At 37.8% G+C, this 24801-nt stretch overlaps 1 long non-coding RNA gene across 1 annotated transcript in view; it reads right to left on the minus strand.

Moving 5' to 3' along the window:
• Positions 1-24801, minus strand: part of LOC125961609 (uncharacterized) — a 61404-nt gene that overhangs the window by 28399 nt on the left and 8204 nt on the right. Inside the window, exon 2 of the long non-coding RNA XR_007472502.1 lies at positions 19571-19654. This is a non-coding gene — a long non-coding RNA (uncharacterized LOC125961609). The remainder of the gene's footprint in view (positions 1-19570; positions 19655-24801) is intronic.

The following is a 24801-nucleotide window of genomic DNA, read 5'->3' on the forward strand; positions in this document are numbered from 1 at the left end:
AATGATGAAGATGATGACAAGGATCAAGATGAATCTACGATGAGCTCTCAGCCATTAGTAGAATTGTTACAGTCTCAGCAACCAATGTTCATTATACCAGTAATCGATACAGTGATGTTTAGGGGAAGGTGCCACAAGGTATTCTGAGTATGACCTGTCAGTATAGAACAGGGCCTGGCGTAGACAGTTTCTAACTATCTCTTTAATGAATTGTTCATTGGAATGAAAGCTGGAGAAGGGAGGAGGAAGATGTTTCCTTGAAATCACATTTCCCAGGATGTAATGTGAATACAGCTGGTAGTAGATGGGATTGTTTCAGGTAGTATCCAGACAAACAGCACTAAATTAACATTTGAGTCACAAAGGAAGTTCTTTGTAATTCTTTATTGAGTCATCTAGTTAAGTAAAGCAGAATGTTACAGTTGTGCTATCATCCTTTATTGTTAAGAAAAAGACTAGGCTTCAGGAAAAATAGTAGGAATTTTTATAATTTTTAAAATAATATTTCATTTGAAAATTACATATAACAAGTGGCACTGGTTTTCTACTTATAATATATAAAATTTTCATTTTATAATATTCAAATAAAAAGACAATATGAAGTACTAAATTATAGGTGGTATACATGAATGTGAACAATAGAATTAATAAGAAAATGACTAAGATTCAATCACTCTAAGAAGGGGCCTAAACTTTTATAATAATCTACTTTTTAACTAGATAGTAACAGGTAATGCTAATGCATTCTTTGCACTGTATGTTAAGGCAGTGCTACCCAGATGAGTAGTCCACAGAGCAGCTGCATTAGCATCACCTGGAGCTTGTTAGAAATGCAAACTCATGACCCCTACCAGACCTTTTGAATCAATCTCTGGTGGTGAGTTCAGGAATCTGTTTTAACAAACTCTCCAGACCATTATGCATGCTATAGTTTGTTTTAAGAAACACATAGAGGAGGGGATCAAGATGGCAGAGTAGAGTGATATGGAACTTGCCTCCTTCCACAAATACATTAAAAATACATCTACATGTGGAACAATTCTCGCAGAATAACTACTGAAAGCTTGCAGAAAATCTCATACAACCTAAGCTACAAGTAAGACTGCCACATAACCAGGCAGAATGAAGGAAAACGGGAGAGGAAGAGGAATCAGGATGAGACCTGGGAGGGAACTGTGAAAGAAGAACGATTCCCTCACCCTGGGAACTTCCTTCACTGGCTGGGAAGTCTGGTAGGACAGATAGGGAGCTTCAGAAGCTCAGGAGGAGAGTGCAGAAGCTGGCTTACAGCCCCGCAAGATAAAGAGAGACCAGCACAGACAGTCCAAGACACATTGCCACACTTCCCTGCCTCAGAGGCACGCCTGCTGACGTGCACAGCTACTCAGTGCTGATATTCAGGCTTCAGACAGACCCAGGGAGGGTACTTAGTTTGGCTGCACAGAAACAGCCTAAGGGCCTGGAGTGTGGCCCAGCTGCAACCTGGGTTGTGCACAGAACAGAGCATAGGTCTGCTATAGGAGCCCCGTTGTCAACACAGGAAGGGAGGGGTGGGGCGTGGGTTCACCATAGCAGCCTCATTAGCTTGCTCACAGTGAAGCAGGGTGCCAGTCACAGCAGGTTTTGCCAACTTTGTGGGTGTGAACACATGGAGGCAGGCTGAAATCTGAGCTGATTACTGGCACTCCCACAGTGGGCACAGGGACCTGCTTCTGCAGGTTTTCATGCCAGTGGCTCTGTGAGTGCACATGCCTGCCTAAAGAACCTCCAAGCCAATTACTGACACTCCCCCAGTGGAGGTGGCCATGGACGACAGTGCCAGTAATGGTGATCTTTGTTGGCATGCACACCAGGTGGCAGGTGGCATCACAGTGTCACACTTACTAGCAAACAGCTCCTGGAGAGAACACACAGCAGCTCCTTTCCCAGAGGGAGCCCTCCAGTCCTGTCTACATCACACCATAGCCTAGAACTGTATCTGGAGGCTTCTACTCCAACAACTGGGGAGCAGACACTGCCCCCAACAGGTTTGTGACAACCACAAAGAAAAGAGGAGGCCCTGCGCAACATCCATTGCAGGCACTGGTCACCATGACACCAGTCACACCCTCTATCAAGGGGACAAGGGCCAGCACACCCTGAGGAAAGATGTGGCAAGCATCCACACTAAAAACAGCCCTCACACCAAAATATTGGACCCATACAGTCTACAGAGGTTGCTCCCACATAAAAACAGCGCTTCAAGACCACAGGAGATAACTGTTTCTCTTAAATTCATAGAGTCAGAGCAATATAAGTAAAATGAAAAAGCAGAGGAACTACACCCAATTAAAGGAACAAGAGAAATACTCTGAAAGAACAGTGAAACAGACCTCTCCAGTCTACCAGATCCCAAGTTCAAATAGGAGGTAATAAAAATGCTGAAGGAATTAAGAAAGACTATCAATAGAAATGCAGATCACTGTAACAAGGAATTAGAAACTTTAAAGAGGAGTTAATCAAAATTAAACAACTAAATTGCTGAGATGAAAACTGAGCTGAAGGCAATAAACAGCAAATTAAATAATGCAGAAGAATGAGTAAGTGATCTGGAAGATAGGATAAGGGAAATCACCCAATCAGAACAGCAGGCAGAAAGACATTTTAAAAATGAAAGCAACATATGAGATCTATGGGATAAGTAAAGCATGTCAATCTATACATAATAGGAATCCCAGAAGGAGAACAGAGAGAAAAGGGGATCGAAACTGTATTTGAAGAAATTATGTCTGAAAACTTCTCAAACCTAAAAAAGGAAATAGATATTCAGATACAGAAAGCACAGAGCGTCCCAAACAAGATGAACCCAAACAGACCTACTCTAAGACATATCATAATTAAAATGTCAAAAGTTAAAGATGAAAAAGAGGATTCTGAAGGCAGCAAGGGAAAAACAAAGAGTCAGTTACAAGGAAGCCGCCATAAGGTTATCAGCTGATTTCTCTACAGAAACTTGGTGGGCCAGAAGGAAGTGGCAAAATATATTCAAAGTCTTGAAAGGGAAAAATCTGCAACCTAGAATACCAGCAAGCTCTATCCAGCAAGATTATCATTTAGGATAGAAGGAGACATAAAGAATTTCTCAGAGAGGCAAAAACTCAAAAAATAAAGCAATACTATACCTACCCTAAAGGAAATATTGAATGGTCTTCTCTAAATAGAAAAAAGCAAGAATCTATAGGAAAGGGGAAAATCTCAACAATTCATCAAAAAATAAAATACCTAAGAATAAACCTAACCAAGGAGGTGAAAGGCTTATACACTGAGAACTACAAAACATTGATAAAGGAAATTAAAGATGATTCAAGCAAATGGAAAGATATACCATGTTCTTGGATTGGAAGAATTAATATAGTTTAAATGGCCATACTACCCAAAGCAATATACAGATTTAATGTGATCCCTATCAAATTACCCATGATATTTTTCACAGAACTAGGACAAATTATACTAGAACTTATATGGAACCACAAAAAACCCAGAATTGCAAAAGTAATTTTGAGGAAAAAGAACAAAGCTGAAAGCATAACCTTTCCACACATCAAACAATACTACAAAACTACAGTAATCAAAACAGCATGGTGTTGGCACAAAAACAGATATATGGGTCAATGGAACAGAATAGAGAGCCCAGAATAAACACACATGCCTACAGTCAGTTAATATTTGACAAAGGAGGCAAGAATACACAATGAAGAAAAGACAGTCTCTGCAGCAAGTGGTGTTGGGAAAGCTGGACAGCCACATGCAAATCAATGAAGTAAGAGCACTCCCTCAAACCATATACAAAAATAAACTCAAAATGGCTTAAAGACTAAAATATAAGACATGACACTGTAAAACTACTAGAAGAGAACATAGGCAAAACATTCTCTGACATAAATTGTAGCAATATTTTCTTAGGTCAGTCTCCCAAAGCAAAAGAAATAAAAGCAAAAAGAAACAAATGGGACCTAATCAAACTTACAAGCTTTTGCACAGCAAAGGAAACCATAAACAAAACGAAGAGAAAGCCTATGGGTTGGGAGAAAATATTTGCAAATTGTGTGACCGACAAGGGCTTAATTTCCAATATATGCAAACAGCTCATACGACTCAATAAAAAAAACAAACAACCCAATCAAAACAGGGGCAGAAGTCCTAAATAGACATTTCGCCAAAGAAGATGTACAGAGGTCCATCAGGCACATGAAAAGAAGCACAACATCACTAATTACTAAAGAAATGCAAATCAAGACTACAATGAGGTACCACCTCACACAGGTCAGAATGGTCATCATCAAAAAGTCTACAAATAATAAATGCTGGAGGGGATGTGGAAAAAAAGAGAACCCTCCTACACTGTTGGTGGGAATGTAAATTGGTGTAGCCACTATGGAAAACAGTATGGAGGTTCCTTAAAAAACTAAAAATAGAGTTACATATGATCCAGCAATCCCACTCCTGGGCATATATCTGGAAAAGACAAGAACTCTAAATCAAAAAGATACATGCACCCCAATGTTCATAGCAGCACTATTTACAATAGCCAAGACATGGAAACAACTTAAGTGTCCATCAACAGATGAGTGGATAAAGAAGATGTGGCATATATATGGTGAAATATTACTTATAAAAAAAATGAAATAATGCCATTTGCAGCAACATGGATGGACCTAGAGATTATCATACTAAGTGAAGTAAATCAGACAGAAGAAGATAAATAATAGTATATGATATCACTTATAAGTGGAATCTAAAAAATAGTGCAAATGAACTTATTTACAAAACAGAAACAGACTCACAGGCATAGAAAACAAATTTATGGTTACCAAAGGGGAAGCGGAGGAGAGATAAATTAGGAGTATGGGATTAACAGACACACAATACCATATATAAAATAAACAACAAGGATTTACTGTATAGCACAGGGAACTATATTCAATATCTTGTAATAACCTATAATGGAAAATAATCAAAAACGTATATATATATATATTATATATATATATATATATATATATATATATATCTGAATCACTTTGCTGTAAACCTGAAAGTAACACAATATTGTAGATCAACTATATTTCAATAAAAAGAAATTTTTAAAAAGAAACAGGATAGAGTTGTGCATAAACTAATTTCTCTTTGGATCACAGATCTGTTTTCCTTATGTCTGATTGCCACACTTGTCTTCAGAATGTAATCTCAGAACTGAGGTTTAACTTAAAATTTTTACTTTCTTTTTCATCCAACTTGAATTCCTAAAACAATTTTAGTTATATTTTACATTTTGGAAAGATCACTTCACGTTAAACATGATAATCAGATCAGTGGATTAGAATCTACAACTCAGCCCTTTAAGGAAGAACTTCAGAAGGGACAAACGAATTATGACAGCAGAAAAGCAGAGCTGATGTGGGACAACACAAAATGCAAGACTAAATTATGCTGAAAGTTATACTAAAGAAATTGGCATAATTATGAAAGATTAGGGTGTTGAATCAGCAGTACCAAGCAGTAAGAGGTGGTTTATATTTCCCTCCTTTGTCATTAATCCTCTGCCCACCCTCAGCCTCCTCAGTCAAATACTTAATTTCCTAATTTATGAAGAAAAATTAGGACCAATTGGGAGAACAGGAGAATCAGAAAACTTCCATGTTTATCCATTCTCACAAGCAACTCATTAGTTTCAGAAATGTGTTTCTTCTCTAAAATTGCACTTCCCATCTTTCATAGAGCCTACTTCCCACACTACCTCCTGCCATGTCTGTTACTCTCCACTGGACCTTTTTTTTTTTTCCCAAAACCCGGATTTTCCTTAAAAATAAAATTCCTTTATTTGATCTGTTCTTCCCTTCTAATCCTTTTCCTGAAAAATTATTCTACAGTGCCTCTACTCTTGTTACCAATTTTGTCCTTAATCATTTTAAGTTTGGTGTCAGAATTAACGATTTTCTAAGGTTGAAAGGAAAAATTATGCCTCAGATATTCCTCAAATTCCTCTACAGTGAAGATGTTAAGTACACATGTATCATGAATAAAAACTTTCATTGATGATGGGGGACCTTATTACCTATCGAGGCAATGTATTTCATCTCCAGACCATTCTATCAGATAGTTCTTTCCTATATGAAATAAAATTGTTGTTAAGGCAGGACAAGAAAATTTTGACATAAAATTCTCTCTCTGCCTTTTTTAAGCCACTACTCCCTCCTCTGCAGTGTGCATTGTACATCTGCATTATACATTAACTAGATCTCCTTAGAAGACACAGGAATGCCTGCTTGCCAAAAACAAGCAATATCTTCCTGGGGCCAGCAAGGTAACTCCTTAGAAGATAACATTCCTTTCTCAATCCTGTAAGGGGTCATGATGATCCACTATTTGCCTTGTTGGCCTATGTAAACTGTCAGTATGTTACTTTGTTGTCTCAAAAGCTTATATAACTGTGCTTTCACCTCTAATGGACAGAACAATCCTCAGAGCTTTCTGAAAGACTGTCTCCCAGGTTATAATCTTCAGCTTGACTAGAATAAAGTTATCCATTTCTTTCTTAGATTGACTGTTGATTAATTTTTTTTCGATGACACCAACACTTACACTGATTTTAAAAATCTATTTCCCTGTTGTATGTATCTATTGGTCCAAACCTTGGAACAGTATTGTTAAAAAGAAAACCACAGGCCCAAAATGGAGTCACTTGACCCAGGCTCACATCAGCAAACTGGGGTTTAATACCTAAACTAATTGCAGTTTCAGCCTTCTCTAGGAATGTAATCTTAACTGGTCAATATGGAATTATCTGGTCAGCACCAGTGAGGTAATCTGCCACATAGACCCTTTTTGTTCCCAAAAGGAAAATGACCTCACCCAAAACAATCCTTTTGTTTGTTTGTTTATGACTTCTTTGTCCTATCTTTAAAAACCTTTCCCTTTCTGTAGCCCTTTGGAGCCCCTCTCTAGTCACTAGATGAGATGCTGCCTGACTTATGAATCATTTAATAAAACCAATTAGATCTTTAAAATTTACTCAGTTGAATTTTGCTATTTAAGATTATGGAATAAATCTAATCTCTCTTCCATATGACAGCCCTTTATATGTTTCCAAGCAACTTCTGTTCCTGATGACTTTTTTTTTTTTTCCTGCTTCAACATAATCCCTCTTTCCTTCAATGGCTATTTAAGAAGAGGCATGATCTCTATTCCTCTTGAAGTATGGTACCCATAACTGCACACAGTGCTCCTAATCTAGTTAGGTCTTACCGGAACGGTTGGGATATCTCTTCCCTTATAGCTAATATACTAAAAACCTATTTTTAGCAGTCACATTTCATTGCTGAATTGATATCTAACTATTACCTAAAAATCCTTTGTCTTTTTATATCTATGCTATTTTGCCTTATTTCTACTTGGGTTTTTAGGCCCATATATAACAATTTGCCTTTATCTCTCTTAAATTAATTTTTCTAACTTCATCCCTAGTTCCAGTCATTCAATATAGTTTTGGTTCCTAAATCTGGAATCTCCCAGCTTTTCATCCACAGATTTCACAAAGTTGCTCTTGGTAATTTTATCCATCAACTTTTCATTTTACTAACTAAAATGTTGAGTGATTCTGGGCCAAAGTCTGGAAAATGCCACAGGCTTCCTCCCATTAACTTGACAAAGCTCAATTAATCATCACTATTTAGGTACACCCATTCATATAGTCACTAATGAACATAATTGAAATATTTTTAGTGTTTACATATTATTTATCATAAAGAATATGAAATCTACAAGTTTAATCAAAATAATTTCTATGTCCAGGTTAGTTTTTAAAACGTATTGGCTTGCTTTTTCTATCTAAAATGTGTATTTAGGGACTTCCCTGGTGGTGCAGTGGTTAAGAATCCACCTGCCAATGGAGGGGACACGGGTTCAAGCCCTGGTCCAGGAAGATCCCACATGCCACAGAGCAACTAAGCCCATGCGCCACAACTACTGAGCCTGCGCTCTAGAGCCTGCAAGCCACAACTACTGAGCCTGCGTGCCACTGAGGCAAGAGACAGATGGGCTCCAGGCTAGGCATTTACAACTGGCCTCCTGTTCACACCTCCTGGGGTGAGAAGAAGATGAGCTCCAGGCTGGACATTCATTACCAGCTCCCTGTTTACATTTCCTGAAGAAAGAGACAAACGGGCTCCAGACTACATATTTATGACCAGACTCCTGTCTATATTTCGAGATCTGCACTTCGATATAAGAAACAACAACAGGAATAGGGTAAATAACTGGACATTGGACACTTTTATGGCAGGGACAGAGAGGGGGTAAACGCTGTTCAAAGATCAAGAGGTCATACATTTCCCATCCTTGGGCAAGGGAAACATTGCACATATGCAGGAAAGTTCCTCGGGGGCCAAAAAGGAGGGGGCACCACCCCATAATATGTGATGCTAAGGCCATCCCATACGCCTCTGGGTTGTAATCCATCTTGGAAAAATGTTGCGCACACATGTTGGGGAGGGTCCTAAGGTAGGTCAGGTGTGGAAAAAGAAACCAGATAATTGGCCAAAGGTAAACAAAGACCGGGAAGAACTGCCCTATATAAATGACTTAACCGCCTGTTTGCTGCACTCCTCCTCATTAGGGAGGATGCCCACACACTTTCTCTCCGGGTGTGCATCTCTGCCTTGCTTCTATCTTAACTAAACAAACAGTTTCTTTGTGTGCTCTCCCACTTGTGTTGTGCTATGTCTCTAATAATAAACTTTGTACCTGTTTCTACAGCTTTGCCTCCGTGAGTAATGCATTTTTCACTGGGGGCAAAAGCCAGGGGGTGTGGTGGCTAGGATTTCTGGTTTTCATCCAGGCTATCCAGGTTCAGTTCCTGGGCAGGGAATTAAGATGTCACTTCATGCCACCACTTATTGCTGCCTCTCCAAGATCACCACAACTACTGAAGCCCGCACGCCTAGAGCCCGTGCTCCGCAACAAGAGAAGCCACCGCAGTGAGAAGCCTGCACACTGCAAAGAAGAGTAGCCCCCGCTCGCCGCAACTAGAGAAAGCCCGTGCACAGCAATGAAGACCCAAAGCAGCCAAAACTAACTAAATAAATGTGTATTTCAATGTAAGCACACTTTTTTTTTTATTGGCAAGGAGTACATTAAAATATTAAAAGAGACATGTCTCCTCTCCTTTCATAGAAACAATATGGTATTGCTCAGGCCCTGCTTATAAAATCTAGGTGCAAGACATTATGGCCACCAAAATCTCACAATTTAAGGGTACCAATTGTATAAAGAATCCCCAAGTTTAATTTATCTAAAAAAAATTAAGAAAATTAAAGGCTAAACAGAAGACAATTTTAAAATAAGTATAAATAATACTCTTAGAGAGATTTGAGTGGATATATCTTTAAAACTAGAATTTACTATGAAATAGGAACAACTAGAAAATTTTAAAACTAGGATCCTCAAAATAATAATCCAGAAACTGTTCATTCATGAAAACTGTACCACTTATTTTTATTTTATTTTATTTTTTATTTTTTTTGCGGTCTCTCACTGCTGTGGCCTCTCCCGTTGTGGAGCACAGGCTCCAGACCCGCAGGCTCAGTGGCCATGGCTCATGGGCCCAGCTGCTCTGTGGCATATGGGATCTTCCCAGACCGGGGCATGAACTCATGTCCCCTGCATTGGCAGGCGGACTCTCAACCACTGCGCCACCAGGGAAGCCCTGTACCACTTCTTATTCAACTACTGACCTAGGTAGTTTGTTATGGTAGATAACCAGTCCAAAGTTCCAACTTCCATCACCTTTGGTTGATTCCTTTTTGCAGATATTCAGAAACCCTGAGGGAACTTATGAACAGAATAGCTGCAAGTACTTTTCATTTCCTGTTTGAAGTCTCTTCCCCTCACTAAGATCACTGAGCTCTCTCACCTTACCCTCCCTCCCTCATATTTGTTTCTGAGGCATTCTCCAAGTAGTTTACAACACTCAAAGTGTTGAAAAAAAGGATGCACTCACTAAGAAAGGCTCTAACTGGCAGGATGACCACCACCCTTGTTTCCACCTCTGCCCCTTAGTAGAATGGCACAAAGTTTAAAGGGGTAAGGGGAATAAAAGGTTGAAAAATTTTCTCTATTATTGAGGGGATAGCCTTATCACAAACAAAGGAGAGATATTTCACCCAGGCCCCCTACAAAGGTTAATTGACTCAAAATTCTAAATTTCTTCTATTCCCAGAAGTGCATTAACAGTTTAGAATCTTAGGCTTAATATGAACAATGGAGCTGAATCTACCCTAAGGGAGGAAGGTGGAAACTAGTCCTGGGAGCCTGGCCCACTTATCTGTTAAGCGCAAAAGGCTCAGAGCCTAAGGCCCATGAAAATGTTTTAAATTTAATTTCTTTTAAAATTAGGAGGAAAAAAAATGACTATAACAAAAACTAATACAAGTAGTTGTAAAATATACATTTTAAAATAGTTTTTATATATGGAGAAGCCTATGAAAGTCCTAAAGCAGCTCTAATTGAGCAGCAGCTTTCCTGTTGCTCTGAGGGTCGATGGTGGTTTGGGAAGTTTTCTTGGGTTGAAAAGACTGGACCCTTGCAAGCACAGTACTCCAGAGGAACCAGGATGGGGGTTTGGGGCAGGAGAGTGGATAGCAATGGATAGTTGGGCTTGCCCAGGTCAGGCAGGACCAGTACCCAATAGCACCAGCATATAGCAGAAAGAGCAAGAGGAAGGACAGTGAGTACCATGGGTTAAAGGTATGGTCTTTGGAGCATGAGCATTCTCCCTATTCTGCCTGCCAGGTTGGGCATAAATTTTAGGATCCTGAAGAAAGAGTAAGATTCAGAATTCCCACCAACCCTATCAGGTAAGGGCCTGAGTCAGTTTAATTAATTTAGAAACATAAATAGATGTATCTTGTTCCTAAGTGTAATAGACAAATTCACTCCTGATACACAAACTTATTGGGGAAAAGGCTTTTTGAAGAAAGAAATGTTTCATCTTTCATATCGGTAACAGTTTTAGGAGTAAATAGAATTGCCAGGGAAGAAATGTCCTCTATCACAGGTTCTTCTCAGTCTTTGACAGCATAATTCCAGGGAGTATTTTCCCCTCCAGAAATATTGTACTTGGAGGAAAAAACCAGGTTTGTGATTCTGAACCTGCAGGAGATGCAGACTTCAAAGCCTTCTGTATTTAGGCTGATGGGGTACAGGACACATTACTCTAAAATATAGCATCTTGGCATATAAAATATCTTAAGCTGAAGGAGTTTGAGAAAACAGCAGAAGGTCACTCTGAAGGCCTCCTCACCCTTCTTTGCTAAAACAGGTCATAAAACTCCCATGTGAAATGTACCCTCTCTGTATCAGGAGGAAGGAAGAGCTTCTTACCAGAGACAGGGAATTTAGGGCCAAGAAATCTGTACAAACACATATTGTTAAACTAACCCTTATCTCTCTTCATCATTTACTACCCCTAACCCAAACCCCTTTGTATTGTCACTTCTTCACAAATTTATTTTTTGTCTAAAAGGCATGAAACCTCCCTGTCTTGCTCACTTCCTCATTCTCTTGTGAAGGTTCACATGTATATGTAAAAAATTAGTAGAATTTATATACTTTTCTCCTGTTAAACTGTCTTGTCAGTTTAATGTTCAGACCCAGCCAGGGACCCTAAGAAGATGGAGGAACAGTTTTTCCTTCCTCCCCTACAAGGTATTTCAAAGTACTATGAGATAACACAGTTACTTTATTCCTAAAGTAATGTCTATCTGAAGTATGCTATTTCCTGAGCATTGATCAACATGAAACTTCTTTTAGATTACTTCCCTTTTCTCCATTAGAAGTCATATTATCATTCTTGCCACAGTCATTGTGTAAAGAGAATTACACTGGGTTAAATGAAGAAAAACCAACTGTCTAACATATTTCTGTGATGAAAGCAAATGTGGAGAATGTCAGCTATATCTGTATTAATCTATTTACTAGTAAATATGCTCTTTAAAGAGAACTACCTTAGAAGGCTTATTTTGTCACTAATTCAAAAGCAACTTTTGCTAATGATATTATGAATCATTTCTGTTTATTTTAATGATTCACAAATGAAATTAAGGAGCTAGACCTGCACAGGCATTTTCCATCAAAGAATGCAAAAAGAAAAGAAAATTGGTTGGAACACTGAAAATTGCCCTGAGTGTATTGTATGACCACTAAAGACAATTAGAATTTTAAAAAATCAGTTAACTAGAAATTTTATTTGCCATAGTGCTATTACTTTATTAAGCACTTAACAGTTAAATTTTTCTTTAAACTTGAAGTATATTTACTACTGATGTTGGGAAAATATAATTAAAAACAAAATATTTTCCCTGCCCAGAAGTTCTCTTCCACAAAGTAAATAGAGAAATAAAAGTTTAGTTATTGAATAAGCATTAAATTACAATGTGATAGGCATCACAGTCAGCTCTCTAAAAGATAAAAATAAATGTTACCCTTCTACGTAGCCAAGCAGATACAACCTATTCATGTACCTCCTCAAGATAAACAATAACTAGTTCTCAAGTAAGAGGACTTGCCAGCACTGTTTGTCATATATATTTCATCCTAGACTTACCTGGTCAAATTGGGGTGAACTTCTGTGTTAGCTAATTCTCTGTTAGCTGTGTTAGCTAATTTCCAAAGGAACAATAAACTTTTCATATCTTATGATACAAGATAGTTTTGCAACTTGGAGCCATGTGTCCCCCCTCCCCCAAGTTAGGCCCTGACCCTTTCACAGAAACTAAGAAATGGGGCACAGTCTTCTTTGATGATTACATTTCTAAGAGATGCCCCCCCGCCCCCCCCCATCTTCAGAAAAACATTTCTGGGTTATATAGTTACCAAAGGCCTATTTAGTCTCCAAAAGGATTTATGTACATTTGAAAGAGACGAGAAAATGTTTACAATACTGTTTTCTAAAGTAAATGTTCTGAGTCAAAAAAAAAAATGAGGGGAGGAAACTATCTTCAACAGGGAGAATTAAGCCTTTTAAAAATATCTGTATTTGTCCTGACACTAATTAAACAAAATTAGGCATTTTTGAAAGCAAGGAAACTGGGCTACTTATTTCACGATGTACAAGTAATGTCATTTTGAGGAAGACCTTACCTCAAAAAAATTACTTTTTCCTGGCTTAGTGAAACAATGATCTAGCAAACAAACAAACAAACAAAAGACAATTACAGATTACAAACAGAGTGAAAAATTAAATGAACAAGGTCTTGTGAGAAAGAATTTGAGTGTTAGGTGGAAAAAATTAATTTGCTCGGGGTGGTAGGAAACACATCTCTTAGCAAGTGGCGCTTCACAATGCAATACTATGGAGGAGAATGAGCCAGCCATGCTAATGAGTGGAGGAAGAGCTTTCCAGGCAAAAAGAAGAGCTGGGGGCAATATGGAGAAGGGTGGTATGAGATAGTCGGAGGATAAATACAGTCCAGAACGTGAAGTGTATTTAGGAGTTTAATTTTATTCTAAACATGATGGAAAACGGCTGAAGAGTTTTAAGGAAAAATTTATGCCCACTGATGGCTCGGTGAAGAGTGGATTGTGGAGGAGGGGAGAGGCAAGAATGAGACTCCCCTCAGAAAGCCTTGACTAGAGTGGGACAGTTTAGACAGAGAGATGAATAGATTCAATATGCATTTTGGAGTTAGAACCAATACAATTTAGTGATGGATTATATATGAGGGAAGGGAAGAATTAAGGATTACTACTAGGTTTTGAACCTAAGTAGTTTAGTAGATAGGAAAGAGAATAGGAAGAAATTTTGTTTTGATTTGATTTGGTTTTGGTTAATGCTTGGTTTGGGGGAATGGAATAAGAAGATCTGTTTCAGATATAATAAATTTGAGAAGACTTTGGACAGCCACTTGGAGATATCAAGTAAGCCGTTGTCTGGAAAGCATGAAAGAGCACCAGACCAGAGATTTAAATGTGAGAGAGATAATTAGCAGAGAGATGGTCTTTTCAACTGGAATGGTTAAGAATAACATAGCAGCTAATTTTTTTGACTGCTTACTCTGTACAAAGCTTACATTATCAAATGTTTTAGCAAATATCATTAATTCTGAAAACACCAGGAACGTAGTACTACGATTATCCCTACAATATAGATGAGGAAACTGAGATTAGGAGAGGTTATGGAGGTGTAAGTGATTTTCCCTAGGTCACCCAGATATTAATTTGCAGATTCTAGGAAGAATTCTGCTGAATCAAACAGCAGAACCACCTGACCTACTTAATCAGCTCTTGAACCCTTTCTGTTACTAAATAGATTCTTCTTCTTTCATTTGCAAAATCCTTGATGACACATTTGAGCAGCTGCTATAAAGAAACCCAACATTGTATTATTTTACACTAAAATAAATGTCATCCCAACCAAAAGGGCAAATAGCAACTATGAGCAAGACTCACAGATAAATCAGTCATTGGTGGTATCAGAATTAATTCATCTTTATTGGGCCCCTTGTATAGAAATTTATGTGTTGGGACTATGCAGCCTAGAAAGAATTACAGTGAGGACCTGTGTTCTCAAGTTACCTATATTCTAGTTGTAGAGGAAAATACAAACATACAGGACAGTAAAAAATGATGATGATAGATAGATAGATAGATAGATGGATAGATAGATAAATGTAGGGATATATATGCCAAAGGGTGGCAGACACATCATTGAGTCATTAAACAAAATTTACTGAAATCCTTTGTGTGCCAGTCACTGTTCAAGGACTTAGCATATAGGTACATCAGGAAACAAGACAGACACACACACAAGTCTCTTTAGTCTTTTTAATCCTTGACAGCCCACTCACCCTTCCTAGATCTTTTACATGCATATCACACGCTGTGTGATCTCAATTTCAGAGTGGTCTTCAGAGGCAAAGAGCCCAGCTGGCAAAGTACATTCAGAAAGAAGGACCCAGACTGTACCTTTTAAAACCAAAATTATTATTTTTGCATTATTCCCCAGCTTTTGACTAGAATGCTCTTTATTATTATTATTATTATTGCTTCATGAATTTTGCCAAATGGTGGACTTAAAAAAAAAGATATGTTGAAGACCTAACCCCTGGAATCTGTTCAAGTGACCTTTTTTGGAAAAAAGATCTTTGAAGATGTCATTAAATTAAGAAAGTTGAGATGAGGCCATCCTAGATTGACTCGATGGGCCCTAAATCCAATGACAAGGTGTCCTTATAAAAGGTAAGAGAAGACACAGATGGAAGAGGAGAAGGCTATATGAAGACAGAAGCAGAAACTGGAGTGACGTATGCATAAGCCAAGGATGCCAGGAGCCACCAAAACCTGGGAGAAGCAAAGAAGGATTCTCCCCAATAGCCTTTGGAGGAAATGTGGTCTTGTGGACAACATAATTTTGGACTTCTGGGCTCCAGACCTATGAAAGAATAAATTTCTGTTTTGTTCCTAAACCACCAAGTTTTTGGCAATGTGTTAGTGCCAGCCCTATGGCCCTAATATACTCCATTTTAAAAAATAGGCTTTATTTTTTACTATAGTTTATGATTTCTAGAAAATATGAGAAAATAGTACATAGAATCCCAAATATCCTGTACTCAGTTTTCCCTATTATTAACATCTGATATTAGTATGATACATTTGTTACAATTAATGAACCTACATTGATATATTATTATTAACTAAAGTCTACAGTTGATTCAGATTCCTTTAGTTTTTACCTAATGTCCATTTTCTGCTCCATGATCTCATCCAGAATAACACATTACACTTAATCCTGTCTCCTTAGGCTTTTGTGCATTTTTTGACCCAGTAATTCAACATCCAAGAATCACTCTAAGGTAATAATCATAGGTGTGTGAAGATTAAGCCACAATGATGTTCACTGAGGCATTGTCTAAAAATTATTGAGGAGTCAAAGACCTTTTGCTTATATGGCATTATATCTATCCATAGTATTTGCTATAGTGGAAATTAAAACTGAGGAATAAAATCATTTTAAAATAAAAATAATATGCCCATTACTTCTTAATGAAAAATAATTATATTTTCCAAAATGAAAAATAATTGATGAGAAGAGCGACATTGTTTTACATTTTTGCAAATGTTTTAATGTTTAAAGAAGGTAAATAGAAGAGTGTTGGGTTCCCATATATGTATTCAATCAGTTGCAAAATCACATATCATGTAGCTTCTGGAAATCTCCTCTGTGAGAGTAAGAAATGCAATAACATCTTAGAATTATAATGAAAATATGTCTGACCCCCTGAAAGGGTCACAGGGAGTCTCATTGTCATACTTTGAGAAATGCTGGCCTAAAACAACAAAAAGTGTGAAACATAAAAATATCAAATAATAGAGGATATCATTAAATGATCCTCTATGCTACTAGGTAAGAACCACACAATTCTTTGTTGAATGGAAACCACAATTTTTTTCTCTTTTTTTTTGTCTTCTTACTCTCTTATTATGCTAACAGAGGCACTTCCTCCTTCTAAGACTAATTTTTTTGTTTCTCCATTTCTCCTCCAGCTTGTTGGAGTGCTGTTTTTCCTCTCATGCCACTCCAACCACTCACCTCTTCAGGCTCCTTCCAGTAGTAATTAAACGGCTCAGGACTTTCTCATATTTTTTTAATCTACCTCTTTCCATCTACCTCTCTCTTTCTCCTTCCTCTTTCCATTACAGCCAGATTTCTTTTTTTCCCCCTCTGTTTTCTAAAGTAATAACATAAAAATTAAAAATTACAGTTATATACAGTATACAAAGTGAAAGTACACATGATCACTAACCCCCACCAAAATAACCACAATTCACAGTCTAGTATTAGATTTCCAGATTTTGTTTTTCCATAAACTGCTTACGTATCCTGTTCTGAAACTTACTTCTTAAACATTTTTATATCAGTACTTATAAATTTACATCATTATTTTAAACCACTGTATGATATTCCATTATGCAATGTACCAATATTTATTCTATTCCCTATTGAAGGACATTTTAATTTTTCCAACTTTCTGCTCTTGGAAACAATGTGAAAAGGTATATTTACTTTTGTACTTTTATAAGTAAATATTATGTCCAGAAATTGAACTACTTGGATCAAAGAATAGGAACATTTTAAGTGTTAGTAAATATTGGCAAATTCCCTCCTAAGAGTTTGTATCAATTAACACTCCCACCAATAGCTTAAGTTAATTATGGCCAGACTTCTTAAAAGAACTGTTTATAGCAATTCTCATTTTTGCACCTCCCTAGCCATTCTCTTTTCACTCCTCAGCCCAGTTAATCTGGTTTCTGTCTGAACCACTCCCCCGAAATTTCTCTTGCCAAAAAACACTAACACATCCTCTGAGTTTCTAAGTCCAGGGGAAGTTTTTCAGTCCTTCTCCTATTTGCTGTGGTTGACCATTCTCTCCTTTATGAATGGTTCTCTTCCCTTTTGTGACACAACACGTCCCTAGTTTTTCTGCTACATTTGGTCCTCTCCTTGTCAAGTTCTTACTCAATTCAGTCTGGGCCTTGTTATCTTCTCATTCTATACCCTTTCTCTGTTCTACCTCATCCCCCTCTATGGTCTTAATTGTCATCTAGACCTCAATGACTCCCAAAGTCAGCCCTTTCTCCTAAACTCCAGATTTGCTTCATACTAGGCCCACCCACTTGAATGTTCCTCAGAAAACTCCACATTCTAAAACTGACCTTTTCATTCCTCACTGCAACACATACCCCAAGCTTGCTTTCCTTCTTATGTTTCATATCTCAGCAAATAATACCACCATCTATCAAGTTAAGCTTTATTCTTCTCTCCCTTGCCTTCTCCTCCCTCTACTCTTGAACTCCCCATCAGTCATATCCAACTAATCATGTCTTGTCAACTCTATTTCCAAAGATATATTTTCAATCTGACAACTTTTTCCATCCCTGTTTCATTATCATACTTCAGATCAATTGCATCTCTTTATATACTCATCTGATATTTAAAAAGTAAACCCATCCAAGTCACCCTCTGACTTAAAACACACAATGATTTTTCATTATGCTTAGAAAAAAAATCTACAAGGTCTGAGTGTGCTGATCTCTCTGCTCTCATGTAACACAGCCTTCTTGCTGGTTCTACTGAGGTTCACTGGCATCCTTTCTCTTTCTTTCACAAATAGTGCCTTTCTTGACAGGAATCTTCTGGCATCTTCTCACTCTTTCAATCTTAGCTCATCTCTCATCTCCTCAGAAAGGCCTTCCCTAAGCACCATATATAAAGTACGGTTCCCAGTTAAGCTCTCTTAAATCACCGCATGTATTCCTTTTGAACCATTTCTCAAACTGTAAACATTTTGTTTAACTATTTATTATCTTTTGCTTTGCCTCCACTAAATAGATTTCATACACTTAGGTGGGAACCATGTTTGACTCATAAGTATTTTAGGGCCTACCATCTCCTAGTAGTTTGAAAAATTATTTGTTGAATATTGAATACATGAATGATTGCTTCTTCCCCAATACATTTTCCAAACTGAAACCAGAGGTATCTTTCTAGAGCACAAGCTAGGTCTGTCCCTCCACCTTTGAAAACACTTTGTTGGCTTTCCATTACCCCAGGATACAAGCTCTTCAAATTCTGGCTTCTGCTTTCCTTTCCTTCCTCTCATCCCTCCAAATTCTTCTTGTTCAACTTGATCCACCCGAATTATCAACAGTTCCATAAATGCCAGCTGTCCTCTTGTCCTCAGCTTTTTCTTATTTTTTTACTTTAATAAGACCATTCTGGGGGGTCCTTCAAGATGGTGGAGGAGTAAGACATATATACACTACCAAATGTGAAATAGCTAGTGGGAAGCAGCCGCATGGCACAGGGAGATCAGGCTCGGTGCTTGTGACCACCTAGAGGGGTGGGATAGGGAGGGTGGGAGGGAGATGCAGGAGGTAGGAGATATGGGCATATATGTATATGTATAGCTGATTCACTTTGATATACAGCAGAAACTAACACACCATTTTAAAGCAATTATACTCCAATAAAGGTGTTTAAAAAAAAAAAGACCATTCTTCTCTTCCCCTTTACTGGCTAATCTAGACTTTTTTGAAAACTCTCACCTTTGGCATCTACCACTGCACCCAGCTTTCCGTGACCCTAGGTGTAAGTCTTTTCCCATGTGCTCCCCTAGCTCTCTTTACCCACTGTTGAATAATAGCTGCCAAAGATATCCAGATCGTAATCCCTGGAACGTGTGAATGTTACCTCAAATGACAAAAGGGACTTTGCAAACGTGATTACATTGAGGAGATTATCTTGGATTTTGGAGATGGCCTTAAATGTAATCACAAGTGTCCTTAAATAGGGAAGAAGAGGGAGATTTTACTACAGAAGAAGAGAATATGTGACCAAGGAAGCAGAGACAGATTTGAAGATGCTATGCTGCTAGCTCTAAAATGGAGGAAGGAGAATGAAGGAAATTCAAAGAATGCCAGGAAATGCAAAGAATACAGCTCTAGAATTGGAAAAGGAAAGGAAACTGATTCTCACCTCAGCACCTCCAGAAGGGACCAGTTCTGCTGATAACTGGACTTTAGCCCAGTGAAACTGATTTTGGACTTCTGGCCTCCAGAACTGAAAAAGAATAAATTTTTATTGTTATAACGTAAATAGGGAACAAATAAACCCACCTCTTTCACAGTTTTAGCTCCTTGTCTAGCAATTACCTAGCTCTTGGTCTGTGTTCTCCACTAGACTTTTAACTTTTGAGGACAAGAATTACGTCTTATTCACAGTGGCTGTCAATGAGCCTATCAGAATGCCTGCCGCAAACCTGCTCAAATTGCTATTTCTTGAATACTGTTAAATAAATTATGGCATTTCTTCATAATAGAATATGTATATATCATTAACATGGAATTATAGAAAAATATTTAATGTCATTACAATGTGATAATACAGTTAGTGAAAATTGTGTTTCCTAAAATTTCTACACTGCAATTCAAAATTTATAAATTACATAGATACTTAGAACATTTGTAAAGATTAATAACAATAATCTCTATGTGTTGAGATTATGGTTATTTTGTTTAAGCTTCTAAACTATCTGTATTTAAGTTTGCTTCTATAATGAACAGATATTTTCTTTGTAATAGAAAACTATGGTGTTTAAGAAGAAAGATTTCTAACACTATTGAAGCTGACCATGAGTAAATAGCATAGTATTATTATTAAAAAGGTAAACTTGCACAGGATATGAAATTAAAAGCATATTGTATGTTCAAACCGAAAATAATATTACTCATCAGACAATAGTACTGATCTCGGGTGTCTTGGCCTGCAGTGGCTTAAAGCAGGGTTTTGGTTCCCAGCCAGAGATTGAGGTCGGACCCTGGCAATGAGAGCTCCAAATCCTAGCTACTAGACCAGTGGTCAGTGACAAGGCCCTGGCCCTTTGGCTTTGCAGAAAAGAATTCCCACAAATATAAAAGTAGTGAAACAGGTAAAGTGTTTATTAGGAGTAAAAAGAGTACAGTATGTGTGGATAGACACATGGGCAGACTCAGAGAGAGAGTCGCACCCTCGTGGTAGTTTAAATCACTTATATGGGGCATTTCTTCCGGGTTTCCTTTGGCCAATCATTTTGATTTGCCTGGTTCGGAGTCTGTATTTGGTACATCTCAGGACCCTCCTGTTACAGGAAAGAGCTAAATCTGACTATATATTGGATCTGTTTCTTTTACTTTAACCTTTGCTTTCTGCTGCTTTTGTTCACTAAAAGGATACTGTCTATACATAATGGCCTGCCTCGGGGAACCCTGTGCCTCTACCTGAACGTTAAACCAAAGTGCCTTTCTTCAGGGTAACATCAGGACTCTGTCCACCTGTAGATGGCTGCAAGAAAGAAGAAATTAACACATCCCATCCCCGAGGTTGGCCATTCCAGGTGATATTTGCAAAACTTATGACCTTTTTAGTTTACTTCTTCATTTCCTCCCCTTCTCTGTGCTATAAAAGAAACTGGCATCCAAACCCTGATAAGATGGTTACTTTGAGACATTAGTCTGCCATCTTCTCGGTCTTTCTGAATAAAGTCGTATTCCTTGCCTCAACACTTCATCTCTGATTAACTGGCTTGTTGTATGGCGAGCAGAGCGAGCTTGGACTCGGTAACACTCCCGTGAGTGCCCACATCTCTTAGCCAAGATGGATTCCAGCGAAGAGGCCTATGGGTAGCTTGACATCACTCCCCTTTTGACCTCCAAGGAGCTTTTTAGTTGGGAAGGTCTCCTTGACTTCGAGAATGAGGAATATGTGGTCTCTCATCTCTTATCTGGGCAGGTCTCAGCCTCTCCTATCTTCATGTTGGAGTATCAGTCCATAAGGAACAGACTCCAGCTGCTCACCCAGGGGCCCATCTATCTCCTACCTCAGTACAAATTAAAATGTTCATGTATTCAGGTATCATCAGTTTTCTGGACAATTTTACAAATTCTTTAGTCCATTATCAAAAGAGATGAATATGCATTGTCTATAAAAACACAGCATGGTGAAAATGTGCAGATGTTGGAAAATTCATATTAAATTTACTGTGCTGAAAAATCAAGCCAAATAACACAAGATTTGATGTGAAGTGAGGGTATTAGTATTATTTATCAAGAGATATTTATTCAGTTATTTATTACTAGGTCCTGTAGTATCAATGGTAATAAGGAGAGATGTAATATCTGTCCTTAGAGTGCTTACTTTACAGTGGGGCAAAAAGACAACAAACAAAATAAATGTATTAAATAATTACAGATTGTTATAAGAGCTTTAATGACCAAGAGGAAGTAGTAATAGTGAGTTAGCAGCGGAGACTTACCTTAAAAAGAGTAATTAATAAAGAGGTGTCATCAAAATTGAATCCTAAATGAGAAGCAGGAACTAGCCTTGCTAGGATATGACCATTTAGTCTAAGAGAACAAGAAATGCAAAATCTCTGAGATGGAAAGCATTTTTTCTGAGCAATGGGAAGGAGGTCTGTGTGACTGAAACAGTATACAAGATGGAGTAGTGGGGAACAAGGTCATACAGGGCTTTACAAGTGTCAAGGAGGTGGAAATTTCCCCTTCTGCCCCTCCTGAGTTCTTGTGGCAGGACTAATAATAAAATTGACACAAGAAAGCATAAGAAAAGAAACAAATTTTAATCAAGTGCACAGAGGTCTCATAGAAATGGGACAAAAGAAGGGACCAAAGCAGGCAGCATTTATATGTTTTAGAAAAAGAAACAATGAATTTATGAGGACAATGAAACTTAGGCTTTAAGTGCTTAATTAGTAAGGAATTTAAGCAAAGTTTGTGCTTGGGTAGCAAATTAGTAAAGAAGTAAAAAGACTTGTTTATACAGGCTTCTCTGCCCTGAATTCCTTGATCTCTGGTGATAAGGGATTCCATCTCCAGATGCAGGGAGAAAACCTTTCATATGAGAGATTTATTTCCTGCTTTCAGGGAGACAGAGAAGAGGGTCAAAGTGCTCCTCCTGCATCAGCCGTTTTCTAAATAACTTTAATTCAAAATAACCAACAGGCCATTGAGACATATTTTGGGGTGGCCTACTCTGGGCCCCAGTATAGGCCATGGGAGGGAGTGTGTGCATATAATCTCAAATGCAAAGGGAACTTTATGGAGAGTTTTTAGAAGAGTAGTCATGTAATGATTTGAATTTTTAAAAATCACACAGGCTACTACATGCAGATACAGATTTTTAAGGAATTAAGAATGAAGGAAGTGAGACTAGTTAGAAGGCTATTACAGTACAATAGTTCAGTTGGGAGCTGCGTGACTTGGACAAAGGTCTTGGCAGTGAACGTGGAGAGAAGTGGCAGAGTCAAGATACATTTTGGAGATAGAACAGTTGCCAAGAACTGTTTTTGCCATCTTCTTGTACCATCTTATGAATAGCATATTTTTCTCCCCCTCATCAACCCACAGGTGTGATTCCAGCACAAAATGGCTGGTCATTTTTCTCTATGCTGTGGTAAACCTGTCTCACCAAGAAGAAAAAGTCCAAATGAAACAGAACTTTACTGTACTGAATGGCATCTGTCTCGTAGTGGAGCATATGGTTGGTTCAGGCACATTTGTATTCCCACAAGAGGGTCCTTATGCATAATGCCTCCGCTGGGCTTTCTCTGATTATTTGGGTCATCGTTGGACTTTTTTTTTTTTTTTTTTACTGTTTGGGGCTTTATGTTATGCATAGTTGGGATCATCCATCCAGAAGTCAGGGCAAGCTATGAATATATCTTGGAAACATTTCACGGATTTACTGTCTCGTCTGACTTTGGTAATCTTTCTTTTGGTAATCTTTCTTTTGGTAATCTTTCGTTGTGGTGCGCTGGCTCTTCATTGTGGCACGGGGGCTTCTCTCTAGTTTCGGCATGCGGGCTTATTTGCCCAGCGGCACATGGGATCTTAATTCCCTGACCAGTGATCAAACCCATGTCACCTGCATTGGAAGGCAGATTCTTAACCATTGCCCCACCAGGGAAGTCCCTAATGTTTCAAATTTAGCCGAGGGCCTTTCTATTTGTGGAAAGTGGCCATTTGTTTTTCTGATAATATTAATTTTTTTAACATCTTTATTGGAGTGTAATTGCTTTACAATATGTGTTAGTTTCTGCTGTATAACCAATGTTAAATTTTTTAACTTAAGGTTTTTATCTCCCTGAAAGTTGCATTCATTTATTTCATATCAATTTTACATATAAATTCTATCAAAAATAACTGGTAACTTCAGGTTCATCACCTACTGACAGTTTATAGTTAAACTATAACTATATAATTATAGTTGATTCTGTTCTGTTCAGTTATGAATCTTCTGTATGTTAAAAACTGTGGGGACATAGAAATAAAATCTTGCTCAATTAGCTTATATTCTACTGAGAGTATGAAATGCATATAAAAGCATAATCAAAAATGATATTCCATCAGAAAAGTATAAACATGTGCTATAATATTTCGAAGATGAGAGAGCTCACATTTGAATTAGGGATCAGAAAAAGTTTCTTAGAGAAGGTGACTATCAAGACATACTTTGAAAATTTGGATTTTGACAAACAGAAATATAAGGGCATATACAATAGAGCATTTCATGTGCAGAAAACATCATAAGCAAAAGTACAAGGATAGGAAAATGAGAGATGTATTCCATGTGAATGGTGTGCCTGGAGTTGTGCAACAGGGTGGACTTAATTTTTTCCACATAAGTAGAAGAGAAGACTGGTAGATCCAGATCAGACATTGGGACCTAACTCTATACATACTTTAGGATCATTTTCAGAACTCAACAAGTCTCTCGAATCATAGGGTAAGGAAGTGTAGAAAAAATAAAAATAGTGTATAAACTACTATGTAACATCTATTTCTTTATCAGTAGAAAGTAGCTTCATTTTCTTAAGTACAGGATTTTTGTTTTTTAAGCAATGGACTTTTATCTTATTGAGAGTTCTTCCTGAACCGATTCTTGCAAGAACTTCTTCCTGTGAGGCAATTAGGATAATGCTGTATTTCAGTCACTATATTAATTTTCTCTACAGACATCTTAATATTTGTTACTGCATGACTGTGAAGTGGGGCCCCAGGATGCAGGATATCTCCACGTATGCAAAGGTCTTGAGCCTCATCTTAATTATATTTGTGGGTGGCTATTTCATTTTTATTTATTTATTTATTTATTTTTTTGCGGTACGCGGGCCTCTCACTGTTGTGGCCTCTCCCGTTGTGGAGCACAGGCCC

The sequence above is a fragment of the Orcinus orca genome, chromosome 17 (assembly GCF_937001465.1).
Source record: "Orcinus orca chromosome 17, mOrcOrc1.1, whole genome shotgun sequence".
NCBI classification, from domain to species: Eukaryota; Metazoa; Chordata; class Mammalia; order Artiodactyla; family Delphinidae; genus Orcinus; species Orcinus orca.